This window comes from Octopus bimaculoides, chromosome 3 (genome assembly GCF_046866305.1).
Source record: "Octopus bimaculoides isolate indiv1 chromosome 3, ASM4686630v1, whole genome shotgun sequence".
Taxonomy (NCBI): domain Eukaryota; kingdom Metazoa; phylum Mollusca; class Cephalopoda; order Octopoda; family Octopodidae; genus Octopus; species Octopus bimaculoides.
Window position 1 is genome coordinate 158561084 of NC_142930.1, and position 14556 is coordinate 158575639.

General features: G+C 37.5%; 1 protein-coding gene across 4 annotated transcripts in view; it reads right to left on the reverse strand.

Moving 5' to 3' along the window:
• The window catches only part of LOC106877485 (intermembrane lipid transfer protein VPS13D), a 178439-nt gene extending 164656 nt beyond the window's left edge, over positions 1-13783 (reverse strand). For 2 of the 4 annotated variants that reach the window (XM_089349873.1, XM_089349884.1), the window contains exon 1: positions 10685-10759. The gene's annotated coding sequence lies outside the window, so the exon portion shown is untranslated. Of the gene's footprint in view, positions 1-10684; positions 10760-11123; positions 11411-12565 lie in introns of those variants that run through there. The other 2 variants (XM_089349874.1, XM_089349875.1) reach the window with 2 other exon arrangements.
• Between the last annotated feature and the right edge of the window lie 773 nt (positions 13784-14556).

Here is a 14556-nt window from a genome sequence, read left to right on the forward strand (position 1 = left end):
GACATTGCAGAGAAAAGGAATGTCACATAGAATTAGATAAGATATTATAAAAGAATATCATAGAAACTGTTACGAAGAATAAGTCCGATGTTGTTCTTAAGGTTATTCTTTCAGTAGCAATACTTTACGACACATTGAGGAAATGGCAAAAGATTTTGAAAGAACCTCAAAAGAGTAAATTATGTATCCACTGGATAAACCAAAAGAATGGAAGTTCTAATACTTTCATAGTCTATGTAATGTACTTTAGTCCTAGTAAATGAATTTCGCTTTGCTAAATATCTTAAAATGGAGGCGCAATAGCCCAGTGGGTAGGGCAGCGGACTCGCGGTCGGGGGATCTGATGAACCTGCATTTCTTCCAACTCTCATTCCTTCAATGACTTACTCAAAATTTCTCTCCACCCTCACACCTGTCTATATTCACTTCTTATGATGTTGGATAACTCAGACCCCCTCCTTACACAACCTACCCTCTCACCTTTTCAACTCTTTTCTCAACTGTCATTAATTCTTGCTCTCTTCTCTGTTCCCTGCCATACTCCCCCATCCTTGCTTTTTACCATTCCCTCATCCCACTAGCTATGATCATTGCTCACACTCTTCTGTTCCCCCTCAGTAATAGGGGGCCATTTTAGGGCCTTAGCCTGGCTAGTTACAAGGTGACCATCACAAGTTCTGGTTCCATGATAAAAGCACTCAGTACACTATGTAAAGTGATTGGTATCAGGAAGGACATCAAGCAACAGGAACCAGCCAGAAACATTGGCGCATGATGCAGTCATCTAACTGGTTAGGTGCTGTGAAGCCATCGAGCCCATGCTAGTATGGAAGTTGAATGTTAGGTGATCATGCTTACCCATTTTCAGGCAAACTGTGAAAGAAATTAACTCCCTTTGATTTCTAATGTCGCACAGTATGAACATTTAAAAATATTCATAATCACTGGTAAAATAGGTCATCATTGATAACAAAGAGATTAAATGAGTATAAATGTTGTGTAAACACTACTAAATTCACTCTACCTAACTCCAGTATTACCACATGATTTTACTGAGTGTGTGACTGGGGGCGAGGACAATAAAAATTCTTAAAGGGAGTGACAGATTCAAAAATTCAGAAATGCGTACTCTACATGAATATATGCCCAACAACTCAGCGTGTCACAGAACTCCTTACTCCATGCTACCTTATAGACTATGTAGACTTACATTTAATTTTTTTAAATCACAAGTACATTGTTTATCGGACTCAATTTTTTAAATCCCATGCCTGCACTGTTTGTTGCTGCAACTAGAAATAATTGAAAGCTGTAATTACAATTTTCAACATAAATGCTAGGGCATTTTTTTTTTTTAACAGTTGAATACAACTATCTTCTGAACTGTGAAGGTGATCGGGAGGTGGTGGTGGTGAAATCTGTTTCTTTTATTTCTTTGTAAGTCAGTCAAGCGTGGAGGCGCAATGACCCAGTGGTTAGGGCAGCGGACTCACGGTCGGAAGATCGCAGTTTCGATTCTCAGACCAGGCGTTGTGTGTGTTTATTGAGCAAGAACACCTAAAGCTCCATGAGGCTCTGGCAGGGGATGGTGGCGACCCTTGTTGTACTCTTTCACCCAACTTTCTTTCACTCTTTCTTCCTGTTTCTTGAGTAAAGCTGCAATGGACTGGCGTCCCGTCCAGCTGGTGGGGAACACATATGCCATAGAAACTGGGAAACCAGGCCCATGAGCCTGGCTAGGCTTTAAAAGGGCACACACACAAAAAAAAAAAAAGTCAAGCACAGTGGGAGAAGTGCAGTTAGCTTACAAGCTTATAAGGAACAGTGCAATGACAGCAGTAAGATCTGACCATCCGGCCACTAAAACAGTTCAGAACTTCAACTATACAGTCATTTGAAAAAACAACAAGAAGGACAAGAAAAAAAATTATTCTGTACAAATGTTGATAAATCGAAATTAGCCCAGATTGGGCAGACCTTTGATCCAACTGTTTTCCAGCTGTAGCCATCACATTTCTGCATATCAGATCCCACAATTGCCATTGCCAAATATATATTTAATTACTGACAAATGGGTATAACTTAAATTTGGTTGCTATTTCTAGCAGGTCAGGCAATAAGAATAGAAGATCACTTGTTGGCTTGTGCAGATCACATTTATTATATGCTGGTACTGAATATTGTTGCTAGGTAATCACATATGTTCAATTTACTAGGTATTAGCGATCTATAATATATACTGCTGTGCTGAGATTTTCATCAGATAATCTTTTGTTGCTATTTTTAGCAATCTTTCATTTTTGTTGCTATTTTCAGCAATCTTTCATGCTAGGCATAGAACACTATTCATCTATTAAAAATAATGTATTGATGCGTTTTATTGGAAACTAAGTTTTAAAATATGTTGCCTAACAAAATGACCGAGTTAACTACATGTGCAATGTAGCAGCTAACTGACACTCTGTTGGTTACAATGGCAAGGGTTCTGCTTGATGTGATCAACAGAAAGGCCCGCTCGTGAAACTAATGTGCAAGGGACTGAGCAGGCAAGAAACACGCATGCGCTTGAAGTAGTTCTTAGGGAGACTCAGCACGACAAAATGTTACAAGGCTTGACCCTTTGAAATACAAAATATCACTCATTTTTGCTAGCTGAGTGAACTGAAGCAAGATACAATGCACGACTAGGAGTTGAACTCATGACCTTATAATCATGAGCCAAATACATTAACCACTAAGCCACAGGACTTTACTAATATGGAGTGGCTGTGTGGTAAGTAGCTTGCTTACCAGCCACATGGTTCCGGGTTCATTCCCACTGCGTGGCACCTTGGGCAAGTGTCTTCTACTATAGCCTCGGGCCGACCAAAGCCTTGTGAATGGATTTGGTAGACGGAAACTGAAAGAAGCCCGTTGTATATATATATATATATATATATGTATGTATGTATGTATGTGTAGGGCCCCCCCCCCCATCATCGCTTGACAACCGATGCTGGTGTGTTTACGTCCCCGTAACTTAGCGGTTCGGCCAATGAGACCGATAGAATAAGTACTAGGCTTCCAAAGAATAAGTCCTGGGGTCGATTTGCTTGAATAAAGGCGGTGCTCCAGCATGGCTGCTGTCAAATGACTGAAACAAGTAAAAGAGTAAAAGAGTGTTGTTTACATGTAAACCTCTTTCTTGTGGTGGCTGTTCTTTAGGCTTGGATTAACCTTGGTCAAGCAGACGGAGTCGAAAGTATTTTGTCAGTAACAACACCATCGTATTTTCAGATAGTATTTCTTTTCTTTTATTCTTTTACTTGTTTCAGTCTTTTGACTGTGGCCATGCTAGAGCACCGCCTTTAGTCGAGCAAATCAACCCCAGGAGTTATTCTTTGGAAGCCTAGTACTTATTCTATCTGTCTCTTTTTGCCGAACCGCTAAGTTAAGGGGACGCAAACACACCAGCATCGGTTGTCAAGCGATGTTGGGGGACAAACACAGACACACAAACATACACACACACACATAAATATATATATATATATATATATATATAAAGCGTATGCTTCTGTAACAGATGTTTAATAAAAATTGCTTTGGACTGTTTACCAGAGAAAACAGACAACAAAAACACTCAAAGGAATAAAACTGTTGTAAAATAGTACAGCAAGAATGAAAGAAAAAAGCGAAATAAAAAGAATATAAAGGCAAAAATGAAAAGATGATGATGTCAGAGGGATTATATGCATTGTCAGATACATCACAGAGTTAGCATCATCATTATTTGAACATCCATTTTCTGTGCTTGCATAGGTTAGATGGAATTTATTGAGATTGATCTTCTATGGCCAGATACTCTTCTCACCAGTTTCCAAGCAAGGTAATATTTTCCTCATAGCCAACTATTAATATCACATCTAGTAAATAATAGGGCAGACCTTTGATCCAACTGTTTTCCAGCTGTAGCCATCACATTTCTGCATATCAGATCCCACAATTGCCATTGCCAAATGTATATTTAATTACTGACAAATGGGTATAACTTAAATTTGGTTGCTATTTCTAGCAGGTCAGGCAATAAGAATAGAAGATCACTTGTTGGTTACAGGTTTCCATTTTCAGAAGGTACCATACAACAGAATTAAACAAGGAACCATGCCTGGTTTCTTCTTCACTACACAGCTTGCACCCTCTTTACCACATAGCCATCACTGTGACCTGTTAACTATGCTATGATGATCAGGTTTTCTTAACCACTCTACCATGATTGTGCCAATACAGTTGAACCATCAGTAAGTTGTTATAACAGACACCACTCACTTGTGACAAAAAAAATGTAATGAGCATTTTCATGTAGAACAATATGGCATAAATACAAATGAATCATCACTCATATAAGGGAATAAGTTTACATATATCAGGGTCATTTTCACAAGTGGTGGAAGCCAGGAGGCTGAAATCATCATCATCATCGTTTAACGTCCGCTTTCCATGCTAGCATGGGTTGGACGATTTGACTGAGGGCTGGTGGAACCCGAAGGCTACACCAGGCTCCAATCTGATTTGGCAGAGTTTCTACAGCTGGATGCCCTTCCTAACGCCAACCACTCCGAGAGTGTAGTGGGTGCTTTTACGTGTCACCGGCACGAAGGCCAGTCAGGCGATACTGGCAACGGCCATGCTCAAAACGGTGTATTTTATGTGCCACCTGCACAAGGGCCAGTCCAAGGGCACTGGCAACGATCTTACTCGAAAGTCCTTACGTATGCCACGGGCACAAGTGCCAGAATTGGATGTTAGAATTGCAGATGCTGACACAGTAATGGATCAGCTCTAGCAATTGATTCTCAGAATAAGAGACGTTGAAGCCAAACTTGCTATCTCCAATTCACTTCACATATGGTCATGAATATTGGGTAATGACCAAAAGTGTCGAAATGGAGTTCCTTCAGGTTTGCACAGAGAAGTTACAGCTCCAGTATTACAGACGTGATTAGAAGGTCACAGGAAAGAATCACAAGGCAGAGCTTTCAAGCCAAGCCAACCAGCAGGGAACTTTGAGGGTAGAGCAAGGACAAGATGGTTAGATAATATCCATAGTCTTAGTTGGTTCCATTAAGGATTCCAGCCAGAAAGTTTAACGACAGTTGTTTCTGATAGGACACCCTTCACTTCTTAACTTTCTGAATACAACCTAAACCTCTAATGCCCAACATATACAGATTCCATTTCTGCTGTACCTGTATTTCAAAGGGCCAGCCTTGTCACACTGTGTCACGCTGAATATCCCCGAGAACTACGTTGAGGGTACATGTGTCTGTGGAGTGCTCAGCCACTTGCACGTTAATTTCATGAGCAGGCTGTTCCGTTTATCGGATCAACTGGAACCCTCGACGTCGTAAGCAACGGAGTGCCAACAACAACAACAGATTCCATGAACAGAGGTCTTGAAGATATCTTTGAATGGAAACAAACTAGTATCCATCCACATTTCAAGGATATAATCACTACATATATATGGTACGATCAATAAGTATCCAGACTATTGCTATAGTAACAAAGCTAAAGCACAGAGAGTGCATACTAAGTTTTAGCGTTCTAGCTCACATCCGCTGTTTACAGCAGTGCTCGGAAGGAAGGTGTGTAGTGTGTGATCGTCACATTGACCATGACAGAGAAAGTTGAGCAGAGAATCTACATCAAATTTTGCCAAAAACTTGGCAATACCTGCTCAGAGGCCTATACAAAGTTTTCATCATTCTCAACACAATCAAGGAGATCTTGTGCAACTGAAACCCGAGTGTCATTTTGGTCAGCTGAAAGCAGTTTCGCACAAACTTGGCAGATACTAGTCTCGTACCCAAATCTTCACTGATAATGGACTGAACTGAACTGTAACCAATCTGTACATCCTCTGATAACTCACAGATGGTGACTCGATGATTTCCCTTCACACCTGTGATGCTTTTCTCAGTTCTGCTGGTTGCAGGTCTTCCAAAACGTTCGTCAATATTGACATTTTTCCGGCCATCTTGGAAACGTCTGAACCACTCGTATACCTGTGTGCGGCTCATATACTTTTCGCCACACACTTTCTGCAACTTTGCATAGACCTCTGAGCAGGTATCATCATGACAACTGTCTGTCATGATCAATACGATCACACACTACACACCTTCCTTCAAAGCACTGCCGTAAACAGCAGAAGTGAGCTAGAATGTTAAAACTTAATGCGCATGCACAACAGAGTTCAAAGTCAACCTTTCCCAAGTGGCTTCACTCTGCGTGCTTTACCTTCATTACTATGGCAACAGTCCGGATACTTATTGATCAGACCTCGTATTAACAAAATAGACAAACATATACCTCACCTGCTCTTCTCCAGAGCAACAGCCAATTAAAATTCTCACTCACTATAACTGTTAGGTCTCACAATATTTCGTGATCTCTCATAGTTACCACACATAAAACTATTTTACATTACTTCAGTTCACCTATTGGACAAAAAGCTATTACGTTATATAGAATACTAGCAGAAATACCCGGCGTTGCCCGGGTTAAAGAGAATAATGAAATCTAAAAACACCATCTAGACTACGCATCATCTTTATATATAGAGATGTATATACACACACGCACCCAAACACACGTATATATATGTATATCAATATAAATATATGAAAGTCAATGAAGTTTCGTAAAAGGTGATCATGTACATACTTTCTTGCTGTTGTGATTATAACACCTCGTTGTAAACAATGTTCCTTGTTTTCCCTTGTGGAGCATATACAAATAGGTTTTTTTGCTGCCCACTCTTGAGCAGCCAACATACAGTTGTCCATGTGAGAAGCAGGGCTCTTCCAAGAGAAGACCAGCTACAGACAGTGTTTGACCCTGAGATTTGTTTATGGACATGGCAAAAGTCACACGAAGGGGGAATTGTAGTCTTCTGAATGTAAAAGGAATGTCTGCTCCTGATGGAGTAAGAGGAATTCTTGGAATAAAGACGTCATCCCCTTTTGCACATCCAGAAAGAATGGTAGCCTCGATAACATGTGACATCATTTTCTTTATCACGAGTCGTGTTCCATTGCAAAGTCTTGGTGGTTCCAGATTGCGGAGCAGCATAACAGGCGTTTCAACTTTAAGTGATATGTGGGGAGGTAGTCCTGGAGGCTCCAACGAATTGAGAAATTCAGGAGGATAGTTCACCACTTCATTTGTATCTGGAACTGTATCAACAGACTTGTAAGTTTGAAGATTGCCGGGAAGAGAATGCATCAGGTGTTGATTAATTTTTGTAACAGCTACGTTTTTTGGAGCTAATATTGCTCTTTCACATAGCCAATTGTGATTTTGGTAGTTTTGTTTAAAGTTGGGAAAGACTTTGTGTTTGAGGTCATCTACAGAATTAAAAACAAAACAAAATGGCCGGAGGTCTGCAACGAAATAATTTTACTCAACACTTTGCAAGTGAATCAGTGGAGGCAAAGATGTGTCTCATTTACTTGACAATTTATGCACCACATTGCAGAAATCACAATGTAAGTATATCTGAAAGGGTAGTCTTACACTGTTGTACCGTTGAATTACAAATAATGCTCATCTGTTATGTTGGGGTTAAAATTTCATCAACATCAAAAATATATGAATTTTCATGAGAGTTATGGCCGTTATGCAAAGAATATAATTTCCAAATTTCATAAAGATCCATTCAGTACTTTTGACGTAGTTTTGGATAAGAAAACAAATGACTAATGTGTGTGTTTGTGTGCATGTGTATGTGTGTGTGATGGGTGTATATATGTATAGATATCTGTATGCATGTATATATGTATATATGTACATATTACATGTACATATATATATATATATATATATATATATACATACATCTACACATATGTATACACATACATGTATGCATATAGATCTATATATATATATATATATATATATATATATATCTATACATATACGTGTACATATACATCTATATGTATACATATACATCTCTCTCTCTCTCTCTGAAAGTATCTGTCATTACAGTATCGAAATGGTGTACATATACATGTATATGTATACATATACATCTCTCTCTCTCTCTCTCTCTGTGAAAGTATCTGTCATTACAGTATCGAAATGTGATTGTTTCAGTTAGTGGAATAGTTTCATTTTTAAAGTGAAAGTATTTGACTTCAGTGTTTTTGTTTCACTTTTGACACGTAATACTTAAATAGTGGAGGAGATATTATGTTGCCGTGGGCTCGAACTCTGCAAGAAGTTAAAAAATTCTTTGACTAAAACACAACTGGAACCCTAAGTAAGGCATGTGTAAAATTTGAATGAAATTGGTTGCGTAGTTCTCGAGTTTTAGGGATTCACACAGACAGACAGACAGACAGACACACATTCTCATTTATATATATATAGATTACTTTTGATAGACTGGTGTTCTATCCCGTGGAGATTTATTTCTCATCCACTTAGGGTTACAAAACAGCAATTAAGCACCAGCCTGAAACTTTCGTTCGGAGCATTAGCAGGCATTTTCATTTTACTTTACCAAATCACATTCAAGTCACTTGATTCACCACACCCTATTTCAACAAGATCGTCTATTTAGAGGTGATGCAATAAACATCTAGTCCCAAGAACAATGTTCTAACTATTAAGCAAGAACAGATATTATCATTAGATGGGTAGAACCCCAGTCTATTGTTCACAACTACAGTGGGACATAGCAAAAATTCATTGAAAAATTATCCATGAAAATTAAATCCATGTTGAGTGTACGTTGTTGATAACTTCTACATTCTTTTATGCAAACCATTTCGTTTTGAGTAGTTATTTCTATTGCAAAATGTAATTAAAACAACGTTAGAAAATACTAGAATCCCGCGTCGGTGAACGATGACCAACTCGGACCAAACATTGTTGTCATATAACCAAAGCCAGATAAACTTCATATTATAGTCAAGATTCCTATCGTACATTGGTAAAGAGAAAGAAGTTAAAACTTTATTCCATTATGCGCCTTAAAAATTAGTTCATGGAAATGTTTAAGAAAAGAATTAAATGACACAAGCTGTCACTATGTGTAACTGTCACAACAAATTCCAATAATCACATGCTACATGTTTTATACGAGGGCGAAAATAAAAACTAACATAAACACAGTCATGTTAGGTCTTTCAGTCGCAGTTCGACCCGTTTTTATTTTATCCTTGTCTTCACGCACGCACATTTTACACACGACCAAAACGAATAATAAAATCAGAGAAAAAAGAAAAACAGAATAAGATTGTAGTCCTTAAAATGACGCTATCTGTAACTTTGGGTGGTGAATATAACGAAAACATGCAGCTACAATTAAGACCGTTAAATGTTTTGGGTTGTTCTGTTTGTGCTAGTATTTCTTTCACAAAACACAGATTATTTACTACGATATCTTGAAATAAACAACTTGCGTTGGGATATATTAGAGGAAACCCAAAAATAAACATACGCAATAAACTTGTGGTATTCACGAAACAACTACCTGCTAGACATAGTCTAATTAATCGCCCTCACCCTAACATCTTTAAAAAAAAAAACACATAAATAATGTCCTAGATACTCTAGATAAAAAGTCGAGATGGTTACGGTTGCTGTGTGCTTGATCAAAGGTCTAGCCAAAAGATAAACAATAAAAAGGGCACAATGGATAATGTATTCCTCGATACACTATGCCAAAAGAAAAAAAAATGATTACGACTGGTACACCTGTGATTAGCTCTGCTTGATGAGGAGGGGGCTACCCATATATATATATATATATATATATATATATATATATGCCCTAATTCTTCGAAACGCTTAGTTTAGAATAGGGGCAGCTGATGAAGGAAATATTCTCTTTGTGGCCTGTTTGTTTTCTGTACTTTGTTTATGTTCTGTTTTTCATTTTGCCCACGTTTTTTTGTGACGCCCTGTACCCAGATATGCATCTATATATACATATAGATCTAAGTCTGTACATACATGTACGTATATATGCATATACTCACATTTTATTTGTATTATATATATATATATATATATATATATATATATATATATATATATATATATACATATATATATATATATATATATATATATATATACGAGGCAATGCAATAACCTCAAAGCGGTCGGTCGACTTGCTCGTAATAGAAGTCGAATTTCCTCAAACCACACCCACATGTATTAAAACTGAAAGGGACGCAATGGACAACGTCGTAGATAAACAAAATAACGAGGGGCTAACGCCTGGTACAGCTTCCACTCATAGATTTATACTCATTTATTTTCTGAACATGCCATTAATAATTTACATCTATACACGCGCAGATATGCAAATACGGGCATATAAGAATATTATTTTAATTATACACCCTGGTTTTACATGGATTAACGAACGAGTATTAAACGGCAAAAACACGATGATATATTAATAATTCTGCAACCCGATAGTCTATATATATAATAGGACAATCTCAATGATAAAGTAGATTTTCCACTGAATTATTCCGAAGGTCATTATTTCACATGTACATAACAAGACACAATAATTGGGGGGGAAAAAGAAGTTAATGAATAAATTGAAAGAGAACGTGTAAAAAACATAGAAAATGATAAAAGGAAATTGCAACAAAAGAACAAAGGTTTCAACCTGTTAGCACCAAAATCTCCTTGAAATCATTTCCGGCCGTCATAAAAACTAACATGTATCATTAAGAGATGGCCACGATTGGAATATTTCTGATCACAGGTATATACTTAATCAGAGTTGACCTAGGAATAAACAACATTTTTCTTTTCCCTAATTGTGTTAATTTTTTAGTATTTTTTTTTAAGACGTGATAAGGTAAATTATCAGAACTCTCAGCTGATATTTAGCATCAGGTCAATCTCGAAGACCTGTTATCACAGGCGTTCCATACCGCCTTCGATGAAAGAAGCGGCCTTCTTTTCACACAAAGTACACCTCGGACCAAGTTACACAATGTGATCCTCACCCATTTTTAAATATAGCTACGTTATAATTTAAGGGAGATTTTGTTGTTGGTCGGACGACAGAAGCACTTTGGTTGATCCCATTCTATACTTACGGACAGAAAGACAATGTCGACCTGGGTGAGGTTTGAATTCAGGACTGAGAGGTATCAAACAAGAGAATTTCTGGTCTGTCAGGAAAACGATGGAGGTGGGGCATTCGTGTTTCTTGTAAAAACATTAACGTTGTAAAAGGAAACGGTTTAAAAGGGGTATCGAAACAGAGTCAATTCAATTAGAACTACACCACGATATTAAACAGTAGTAATAAAAGGATTCTTTCGATTAATGCGTGGTTTCATTAATAAGTTTGAGCAAGTGGCATGTTATGTTCATACCTACCCCCAAAGCCTTAGCAAACAGCATAAGGTGAGTGAATTGTTTTCAGCCAGGAACAGAAACCGTATCGTCCGTCGCTTACTCACAACAGCAATTCTATGATATTAATAGCCTCTTATGTAGGCAACAAGGCTAGAAATAAAATTTTAAAAAAAAAAAACGAAATACTTCACAATGACTTATTTTATGTAACCTCAAAAGATGAAAGGTAAATTTGACCTCGACGGGATGTGAACTCGGAACTAAAGGGCTGTAGCTAAATACCGCAAGGCATTTTAGTCTGACGCTCCAACGATATTTCCAATGTCAACATATTTTGTTGGGAGGTACACAGTCAATTAAATCGACCCAGTGGGGATGAAAGCTAAGTCAACCCTCAACGGGATCTTTACTCAGAACGTACCTGAATACAGTTAAAAAGCTTTGTCTGCTGTCCTTAATCAGCCATCCGTAATAAACAAAACAAAAAAAGCATCTGCTCTGGGTATGGGTGTGGGGAGAGTATGGTCAATAAGGCAAATACAGGGTATCAAGGATATTAAGTGGAGGTAAAGAATACGCACACCACCCGTTTTCGGTGTAACCCTCCTAACCCTAAACACAGAGTGTGCGTATTCTTTACCTTCGCCAGGATATTAGTTAATTTTTGATGAACAAATTCAGGTTTTCCTTTTTCCCATCGGTATATCTAGTTTTCATAAAATTGTGAATTATAAATAAAATTCTGAGATAAGTGTCATTTCAATTTTAAAACAAAAACGTGTCGAGTATTGTATTTTCGAGAATGGGGTTGGCTTCATTGCAAGTAACTGGACCTTAGTAACGCGCTGGGAATATACCAATATTCATAAGATTACTAAAAGTTATAATGAGGGAAAAAATAAAAGAGGGGGGGGGGGTAATTTAAACAACAAAAATTAATTTGCACTTTTGCAGAGCATTGTTGCACTGTATTTCCGAAACGACCAAGCTACTGTCGATGTACTTTAGTCATTCGACCCTGGGCAGAGTGAAAGGTAAAGTTGACCTCACAACGTGAAGGGGTGTAACTAAATACAAAACATTCTATCCACCGCTCTAACAAATCTGCAAGCCACCAATCTTATGTAACATATAACAATACAATAACAACAAAAACAATATATATTGAACGACTTACTGTTTGCCTGTGCTTATATATATATATATATATATATATATATATATATATATATATATATATATATATAGCTATTGGAGGCTGGTTGGTTGGTTGATCGGCTGATTGGTTGGTATAAAAATCACAGGTTTAATAATGCGAGGTGGCGATAGTACTGAGGACAATTTTAGGTAAGCAAAAAAGGTAATGCCAATCACGATGACCGTGCAGAAAAGGTACTTTGTTCATGTGATGAGATCTTCGCACAGCTATGTAGTACTTAGGTTTGCACATCATGCCTAAGCACGATATCCTCGTTTTTTAATTAATTAACAAATAATGATGGTTAATAAATAAACATGTTGCAGAATAACAGGTGAGGAGGGCGGGTTTTATAAATCAAACAACAAAACAAAATAACAGGTCAAGAAATAGTCTGATGTTGATACAGTTCTTCCAATGACGTCCTTATCAGTGTTGTGGGTAAATTTCGAAGTATGAAGTAGGGTATAATGAAAATATCGCTAACAGTTTTCATAACTATCAATAAACATTAAATCTTAATCCAGGTAACACAATTAAAAACAACCTTCCTAGTTTGAATCCAAATTAGACTGATTATTTTTCTGCTCTTCTGAGAAGTTTGCTTTGGTGTTTCGTCTCATTTATTAAACATGAATGGGTGTATGCTTTTTTTCTCTTTCAAACAAAAGTTTATCTCCGGTAATAGGTCTTTTTTTTCTATCAAGTTTGAATCAAAATCTACAATATCGTGTGTATATAAGAACTAGTGTACACACACACACACACACAAAAGATATTTTAAATAAGATAAATGAAAATTTTAAAAAATTAAGCTATTCAATTGCATAACATACCAATACAGGTCTGTTGTTGCCTTTTTTGTTTTTTTTAAGAACACAGAAGCAGACAAAAATCCAGAGTTTTCTTTAAATGATTGCAATACTTGCCTCATTCACTCTGAAAGACATTCATCGCATAATAATGGTCAACAACACTTGTAACACTGGCTTCAGTGAATAAAAGATGGGGAGAGCTTTACGAAATCAATACAAGGAAACAAAACCAAAGATGAAAGTATTTCGTTCAATGAAACGGTAAGGGTTTTCTTTGTTTTTCCACTTTTTGATTGAACCAAACGCTTGCCTTCTTAATCAGCCTCCGTTATTCTCGGCCCGCTATTAAGAGCCATTTAGCTTTAGATTCGGTTAAAGTGGCGACACTGAACGGCAAAAACTCGAGAGTAATTCAAGGGAGGTTATGTGAACGCCTATGTTTTTATATTTTCAGTATTAGTTGGCATTACCTCCCTTTATTTATGTGGCGATCTTAACTGTCTTTATTCGACATTCGCTCCTCATGAATGTTTACGACAGTGGACCTCCTTCATTTTTTTTCACACGGATGGATCGCCGTAACCATTTGATGTTTAAAAATTCTATTATATGTTTAGAAGTTAATATTATTAAGAATTGTATAAAGAAAATTGTTGAAGTATAACCAATTTTATTGGACATAAATTTTGAAAAAAAAATCTTATATGGACCTCAGTGGAGGCGCAATGGCCCAGTGGTTAGGGCAGCGGACTCGCGGTCATAGGATCGCGGTTTCGATTCCCAGACTGGGCGTTGTGAGTGTTTATTGAGCGAAAACACGAGGCTCCAGCAGGGGATGGTGGCGAACCCTACTGTACTCTTTCACCACAACTTTCTCTCACTCTTACTTCCTGTTTCTGTTGTGCCTGTAATTCAAAGGCCCATCCTTGTCACACTGTGTCACGCTAAATATCCCGAGAACTACGTTAAGGGTACACGTGTCTGTGGAGTGCTAAGCCACTTGCACGTTAATTTCACGAGCAGGCTGTTCTGTTGATCGGAGTGCCAACAATATATATGGACCTCAAAGGCACACGGTCTTTTGACTTGCTAGAAACAATCAAATTAATTAGGAATTATGGATATTATGGTCCGGACAGAAGGTGGTCGATAAAA